At 45.4% G+C, this 8,404-nt stretch overlaps 1 non-coding gene across 1 annotated transcript; it reads left to right on the top strand.

The window, feature by feature from the left end:
- The first annotated feature begins 773 nt into the window (after positions 1-773).
- Positions 774-855, top strand: TRNAS-CGA. The gene has a single exon. It is a non-coding gene; the product is annotated as a tRNA-Ser (tRNA).
- Positions 856-8,404: the final 7,549 nt, after the last annotated feature.

The following is an 8,404-nucleotide window of genomic DNA, read 5'->3' as shown; positions in this document are numbered from 1 at the left end:
GCCGACCGGCCGGGCACGGCGGCGGCCAGGCTCCCGACGCGGGACCCACCCTGGAGGCCTCCCCGGCGGCGGCGGCCGCCTTGGAGAGGCAGCTGCTTCCTGGAGGGGGCGCCCACTCTCATGAGATCGTTCTCTACCCGAGACGAAGCCTTTCCTCCCTTTTTGCCTCTCAGCCCCGGGAGTGGGGTACCTCTCTAGCCTACCCCAAGCCGACGTCCGTCTCTGGAGGAACCCCCAGCTCATAGTTCCGCGTGGTCCTTACCTTGCACGTTTCCAACCGCACTTAATCTCAAGGAGCCCTTAATCTCAGGGAACCCCAGACCCATTTCCCCAGGAAGTTTCTTTCTTTAATCCATCCCCAGGACTTCCCCGTTTCAACTCTTCCGGAGTCTCCCTCACTCTTAACACCTTGCCTCAGCACCTCCTCTCACTCCTTAACCGGAGGAGTCCTCTAGCCGCCACCCTGGGGCCGAGTCTCTTCCCTCCAACTGAGTCCTCTGCAGGCCGCCATCGCCTGCCTTCTAAATAGTTTTGCGCTCTTTGAGACCCCAATCTTGTCTGGGCGGGAGGACCCCCGCCCCCAACCTCCCTCCCGGGGTCACCCGCTCCACCCGCTTGTTCCTTTGAGTGGCGTAGAGGCGAGGTAAGGGGCGGAGGGCGGGGGTCACAGGGTGTGTGTGTATGGGGTCGGGCCGGCTTCCCATTGCTACATTCCCTCCGTGGTCGCAATGCGGACCCCTTCTGTAAGCGCGCGGCGAGACGTGGTTTTGGAAGTCACGGTGGCCGAGTGGTTAAGGCGTTGGACTCGAAATCCAATGGGGATTCCCCGCACAGGTTCGAATCCTGTTCGTGACGGCCGCTTTTTTCCCCCCTTCTTCAGGATACGTAAAGGGGACCCCCCGCGCACGTGTCTTTCGTGCACTTCCCTTTCTGTCCCAGAAATAGAAGCCGAGAGGTCTCACGCCTGAATTGGGAGGGAGGGAGGTGATCAAGGGAAGCTTAATCGTGCACAACTGTACTGGCTGCTAAGACACAAGACACTTTCTGAATCCTCTAACTTCGGGTTTGTTAGAGCTTGGGCACACGTTTCATTCTTGGGGACGGGAATGGCAAAGGATTTGGTTGAAGAAGGGTTAGGTTTTTGAAAATCTAAATGCCTGTTGTGATATAATAGTCAAAATTAGAGTTTCCAGGAAAAGAGGGCACCTCTGGGTTTCATGACCGGAAGTGTGATTATAACTGAGACCCAGGAAAAGGCTTTTCTCTTCGGATTTCTTTGAGGAGGCTCATCTCAGATGTCACTGGGCTAGGAGGAAGTAGCCTGTTGAAGGGTAAACACTACAGATCTAGTTGGGAGTGTAGGGAGATAATACTTTTTACTGATTGCCCATTAGGTGCCAAGTGCTGTTCTAAATTATCCGTGTATTAACCAAGCTAGGGAATTAATTCCTTTTTAAACCTCTAACCCTCCTGTATTCACCTTATCTGGTTCTTCCCATCCCCTAATTTCTAATCACGGGGAATATGTAGGATACTTGTTGAGGACGTTCTTTTTGTATTTCATTTCTTGTACAGCATCATTTTTTCCAAGAAAGATCTGCCAAAGGGCAGGGAGTTCAAGAGTAAATCAGAGAGCTTTATACACCTTTCTACTTTGCAGTTTTCCACCTTCATTCGTTTTTCTCATACTCTTCTTTCTGAGATCATCCTCACCACTGTCTCCTTCCCACCCTGGCACCCTCATCATTTATAAATTCCCATCCTGCACATCCTTTTATCCTTTCTCTTTGAGACTCTTGATTACTCCAGCTGGAACCTGTTGTTCTACCATCGCCATCGACTCCTGTTGCATGCAAGACATCTCCTTTGACACCTCTTTGCAAGAACTGATTAAAAGTTATATTCTGCTTCCTAAATAGATCTTAACTCTTTTCACGTTTCTCAGGGTCCGTGCAGTCTAGGCCAACCACTTGCTAGAGTCATTGGGAAAGTAGATTGTGAGGACCACATGAGTTACTCTATGTGAAGCTGCACTAAAGCATCCCATTGCAGGGGCTCCCTGCAGTTAAGCAGCTGCCTTCGGCTCAGTCAGTTAAGCAGCTGCCTTCGGCTCAGGTCATGATCCCAGAGTCCTGAAATTGAGCCCCACATCAGGCTTCCTGCTAGTGGAGAGCCTGCTTCTCCCTCACCCTCTGCCTGCTTGTGCTCTCTATCTCTCCGTCAAATAAATAAATAATTTTTTTTTAAAAATTGTTGTAGCTGGAGACTTTAAACCCTTCCGCAGCTGCTTTCTGTGTTTCATGAGCTGGTTCCTTTTCACTCACCATTCTTTCCTATTCACTACTTTCCAACCACTGGCATAGTTCCTGGTCTAGTATTTGTCTATGTTCATGCTATTCTCTGCCTGAAATAATCTTTCCTATCCTCACCATCTACTTAGCTTCCACATCAATGTTGGTTCTCCTGGGAAGTCATCTCTAACATCTTGTCACCCACCATACCCTAATCATATTTTGTGAAGTCTTTCTTCCCCTGCAGAACATCAACTCTTAGCACATATAAGCCACTCAATTAAAAAAAATAAAAAACTTTGTTGAGTAAATGGATTTTTTTTGTTTTTACAGTAGGTATGTATACGTTTTAATCTTCACTCAGAATGGACTATAAGGTTCTTGAGAGTTAGGACTGTGTATTTTGTTTTTGTCTCTTTTTCCTTTACTAGGCCTTTATACACAGATGTGATCAAGTGTGTCCTGAATGAACATACTCTAACAGGCTCAGTACTCAGCTTCCTATCAAGTGCCATTTTGCGCATGCTCTCAGTTATGTCTGGCGAGGCAAGACCAAAATTGACCAGCAGAGGGCAACCAACAACTGTGCTGCGAAGGGAAGAAGGCACCGTGGCTTACAAAATGGAGGACCTGGACGGACAAGTTAGCAGAGGTTGTTGGGTACTCGGAGATCCTACCTTTCCCTCTCAAATATTTCCCTTGTAACTGTCATAGATCAGAGGCCAAGGCTTCAAACTTTAATGTACAATAGGTAATTTCAGATTTCTACCATCCCCACAGCTCACCTGAACTCCCCAATTCCTTCACCTTTCCTCTTGCATTTCAACAATTCTCTATCCTGATACATTTCCTTTGGCTATAGGATCAGGTACCCCCAGGCATTCCTTCGTTTCTGATTCGACATTTGACTTTGCTCATCTGCCCTAAAGCTACCTTCTCCACCTAGTCTTGTGATCCCACTCATTTCAACCTCCTAAGGAAACTTCCCTTAACATCGTTCGGTAACATGTTCAAATTCTGTCCCACTAGATCAATCCATTAAATCACAACTAACCTACACCCTCACCTGACAATTCCAAATGATCACGTTGTTTTCTACTTCCATTTTTTTCTTCAGGTTTTAAGTAATCTCTACTGGGGCTCAAATTTACAACCCCGAAATCAAGAGTCCCACGCTCCACTGACTGAGCCAGTCAGGAGCCTCTACTTCCTTCTATTTTTTGAATGAAATGTATACTCTCTGCCTCCAGCTTCATACTATCTTTTTTTTTTTTTAAGATTTTATTTATTTATTTGACAGACAGAGATCACAAGTAGGCAGGCAGAGAGGCAGGCAGAGAGAGAGAGAGGAAGAAGCAGGCTCCCTGCAGAGCAGAGAGCCCGATGTGGGGCTCGATCCCAGGACCCCAGGATCACGACCTGAGCTGAAGGCAGAGGCTTTAACCCACTGAGCCAGCCAAGCGCCCCCAGCTTCATACTATCTTAACACCCTGTTGTAAAAACCTTTGCTATGTTTGAAACCATTGAGATCTTACTGGACTTCAGAGACACTGTACTCTCATTTTTCTTAGAACTTTGTTTCTCCATCTCATTTGTTTTCTCCCTCCTCCTGTGGAATTCTGCCAAAATCTTCATTTTTCTCCCTCCTCCCAAGACAAAAATCCCAAGCTTAAATTGTGGTCCTATATCTTCGGCTATCTATATATCCCCTAAAATGCAAACAAAACTTCTACCTTCCCAGAATGACATTCTTTTCCCATTTCTGTTAATACTGTTCTTGCAATTCCATGGTTTCCAATCTTATTAATTTGGCATTTTTCTTTCTCCCATGCCTGACATCCATCAATCATTGTTTCTTCTACCACATCATCTAATTTGTTACAATGGGCTTCCTGGTGCCCCAGTTTCACCACACTCAAAGTTCTACAATACTGGTTTCATCATATTCCTCTGCCCAGGGACTTCAACGCCCCATTTGATTACACACATGCTCCTCTGATCAACACACTAAGCCTAAATCACCCTTTTTTTTTTTTTTTTTTTTTTTTTAAGATTTGATAGAGAGCAAGAGCACAAGCAGGCAGAGAGGCAAGCAGAGGGAGAGGGAGAAGCAGGCTCCCTGCTGAGCAGGAAGCCTGATGCAGGGCTCCAATCCAGGACCCCAGGACCATGACCTGAGCTGAAGGCAGACCCTTAACCGGCTGAGCCACCTAGGCACCCCCTGAATTACCCATTATATTTATTTATTTTTTAGATTATTTATTTATTTGACAGACAGAGATCACAAGTAGGCAGAGAAGCAGGCAGAGAGAGAGGAGGAAGAAGGCTCCCCGCAGAGCAGAGAGCCCTCTGTGGGGCTCGATCCCAGGACCCTGGGTCATGACCTGAGCCGAAGGCAGAGGCTTTAACCCACTGAGCCACCCAGGCGCCCCATGAATCACCCATTTAAAAAAAAAGAATCCTTGGGATGCCTGAGTGGCTCAGTCGGTTAAGCGACTGCCTTCAGCTTAGGTCATGATCCCAGGGTCCTGGGATCGAGTCCCGCATCGGGCTCCTTGCTCAATGGGGAACCTGCTTCTCCCTCACTGCCTGCCACTCTGCCTTCTTGTGCTCTCTCTCTGACAAATAAAATAAAATCTAAAAAATACATAGGGTACCTGGGTTGCTCAGTGGGTTAAAGCCTCTGCCTTCAGCTCAGGTCATGATCCCAGGATCCTGGGATCGAGCCCCGCATTGGGCTCTCTCTGCTCGGCGGGGAGCCTGCCTCTCTGCCTACTTGTGATCTCTCGTCTGTCAAATAAATAAATAAATAAATGAAATCTTTTTTTTTTTTTTTAAGATTTTATTTATTTATTTGACAGAGAGAGATCACAAGTAGACAGAGAGGCAGGCAGAGAGAGAGAGAGAGAGAGGGAAGCAGGCTCCCCGCCGAGCAGAGAGCCCGACGCGGGACTCGATCCCAGGACCCCGAGATCATGACCCGAGCCGAAGGCAGCGGCCCAACCCACTGAGCCACCCAGGTGCCCCAATAAATAAAATCTTTAAAAAAAAAGCCTCTGCCTTCAGCTCAGGTCATGACCTCCGGTCCTGGGATGGAGCCCCGCATAGCATTGGGCTTTCTGCTCAGCAGGGAGCCGGGTTCCCCGCCCCCTCTGCCTGCTGCTCTGCCTACTTGTGATCTCTCTGTCAAATAAATAAAATCGTTTTAAAAAATCTAAAAATACATAAATAAATAAATCCTTAATCCTTTCCAGCAAAATACCCCCAATCTGTTCAGGCTGAGCATCTCCACAGCTTAATTCCTTCTCTCATGCAGCTCCTTCACCTTATAGCCAAGTAGCTAATGTCACCCTATACTGATCTTTTCAGTGACAAATTCTTAGATCTTAACCAAAATTGCTTTTATGTGACTAAAAAACTAATGTGCAGACATCTGACACACAAGAACTTATTGTCCCTTTCCAAGTTGCTGACTTGTTCCAAATGTTAAGAGGTCTGGAGCTCTGTAGTTTATCCAGTAATCATTAGAGGACTTCCGCTGACATTATCTCAACCTACACTTATCTCAGGAATGTGGTCATTGCACAAAAACATTTCTGGAACTCCTTCATGGCTAGTTTATGGGCCACATTTAAATGATTCATTACTTGTCAACTGTATTCAAAACACACACCATAATTCTATTATCATACCCAAAAAAAATCATTCCTTCAAAATTACTTTTTTTTTTAAAGTGGAGGCATTTGCCAACTTTTTCTTCTATTTTTCAGATTTTTTTTTAAAGATTTTATCTATTTATTTGACAGACAGAGATCACAAGTAGGCAGAGAGGTAGGCAGAGAGAGAGAGAGAGAGGAGGAAGCAGGCTCCCCGCTGAGCAGAGAGCCCCATGTGGGGCTCCATCCCAGAATCCTGAGATCATGACCTGAGCCGAAGGCAGCGGCTTTAACCCACTGAGCCACCCAGGCGCCCCTATTTTTCAGATTTTTTTAAAAAAGAATTATTTGAGGGCGCCTGGGTGGCTCAGTGGGTTAAGCTGCTGCCTTCGGCTCGGGTCATGATCTCAGGGTCCTAGGATCGAGTCCCGCATCGGGCTCTCTGCTCAGCAGGGAGCCTGCTTCCCTCTCTCTCTCTGCCTGCCTCTCTGTCTACTTGTGATCTCTCTCTGTCAAATAAATAAATAAAATCTTTAAAAAAAAATTATTTGAAGAGAGAGTGAGAGAATGAGCATGAGAAGTGGGAGGGTCAGAGGGAGAAGCAGACTCCCTGCCAAGCAGGGAGCCTGATATGGAACTTGATCCTGGGACTCCAGGATCATGACCTGAGCCGAAGGCAGTCGCTTAACCAACTGAGCCACCCAGGCGTCCCTATTTTTCAGATTTTGTTACAGATTACTTCTGGATTTCCCCAAAGTCCCATTCTTAGACTTCCTCCCATCCTCTTTTTTAGTGTTTGCATTCATTCCTAGAATTTCTTCATCACCTTTGGACAGAGAACTCCCAAAGCCAGATCTTTAACCCTAACTTCTTGCTCTTAAGTTCCATATCCATGTTTCCATTTACTGGCTAAATAGCTTTATGTGGAAGCATTTTAACCCAAGTTCTCTAAATGAGCTCATTACTTCACCCCTGAAACCTGCTCATCCTCTCATCTCTATTTGGGTTAGTAATGATCCTATCTTCCATTCTCACAGACAAGAAATGTTTGTCTTTACCTGTGATTCATCTTTGGTTATGTGCCTCGTTATGTGCAGTGGTTAGGAGCCCAGGCTCTGAAATGACTGTGGGTTCAAATCCCAGTTCTGATCATTACCCATGTGAATTTTGCCTATTTCCCCATACAGAAACTGGAGATGGCAAAAGCACTTTTTAATAAAATGGTTGGGAAGTCAAGATATTTGATACTTAAAATAGTGCCTGACTCACAGTAAATGCTCAACCCCCTTTCCTCACTGCCAGTATCTGAACCTGTTTAGAACTCAGTTCATTGATTTTCCTGAGAAGCATCTCACCATCGGTAGTAGGTAGTTGACCCCTTTCCTCCTCCTTGTCCCACTGTACTGAATCCTTATTAGCAATGTATTATTCTGTATTTCCCATTCCTTGTTCAAATTCAGGTCACCTATTGAACTACAGATTTCTCTTACCTGTTTCTCAATTATTTGTGTATCTTAAATGCCTGACACCACATGTGACACAGGCCAGGTATGGTATAAATGTTGGCTGAGTCAATCTAGTCAGTTACTAAGGCCTGTCAGTTTTCTTCCCTGATGTCTTGTCCTCTTTCAAGCTCTAAACCCCTTGCATGAATTATGGCAAAACTTATTTAATATTGCCACCAGAATTATGAGGTGGAAGTTACTCTTGTCAAAAACTTACCTGTAAAACTAAAGTTCAAAAGCCTCTGAAGAATTGGCCCCAGAATAATTTTCTAGTCTTATTTTCTGTTATTTCCTTTGACGAACACTATGGTCCAGATGACGCTAGTCTCTTCCTTCTTCAACATATCCTTCACCTCCACTTATTTTCACGCTATGATCTAAACCTAAAGCAGAAGTTGCAAACTGATGGACCCCAGATTTTTGGGGGGCCACAAGTATATTTTTTAATTGAGCCAATACTAGGCTCAATTTTGGGCATAAACACTAGGATGGCCAATGGTTCTTTAAAAAATAAGATTTGGCAGTGTGGGGCCCCTGTTCTTGTGGGGCAACAAACTATCTGAGGTGCACTGCTAGTTATCCCCTTCTCTCAGGGTACCTAGCCAGCTTTTAAAAAAACTTCTCAACAATGCAAGTATAAATGAAGAAATCAGGCTAATGGTGGGACAACCGGACCTATCTCCTGATGTTACATAACATAAAGACCTCTCCTGTGATCTCTTCTATCCCCAAAACTGCTTAACTTGAATCTCTCAGACCCTAGATCTGTTTAGTAAAAAATAGGGGAAGTTAAGGGACACTGTGAAGTAGCAATCAATCAAATCCAAAAGACCGTTCTCTAGGGTAACTGGCTCAATCTCTTCAACAGATCACTGTTACAAAAAAGGTTGTTCCAAGAATCTAGATTAAGAGTATAAATGGGGCACCTGGGTGGCTCAGTCAGCTGAGCATC

This window comes from Enhydra lutris, unplaced genomic scaffold (genome assembly GCF_002288905.1).
Source record: "Enhydra lutris kenyoni isolate GAN:26980312 unplaced genomic scaffold, ASM228890v2 scaffoldscaffold74, whole genome shotgun sequence".
Classification (NCBI taxonomy): Eukaryota; Metazoa; Chordata; class Mammalia; order Carnivora; family Mustelidae; genus Enhydra; species Enhydra lutris.
Note: the sequence above shows the minus strand (reverse complement) of the source record. Positions and strands in the feature narration are given on the sequence as shown.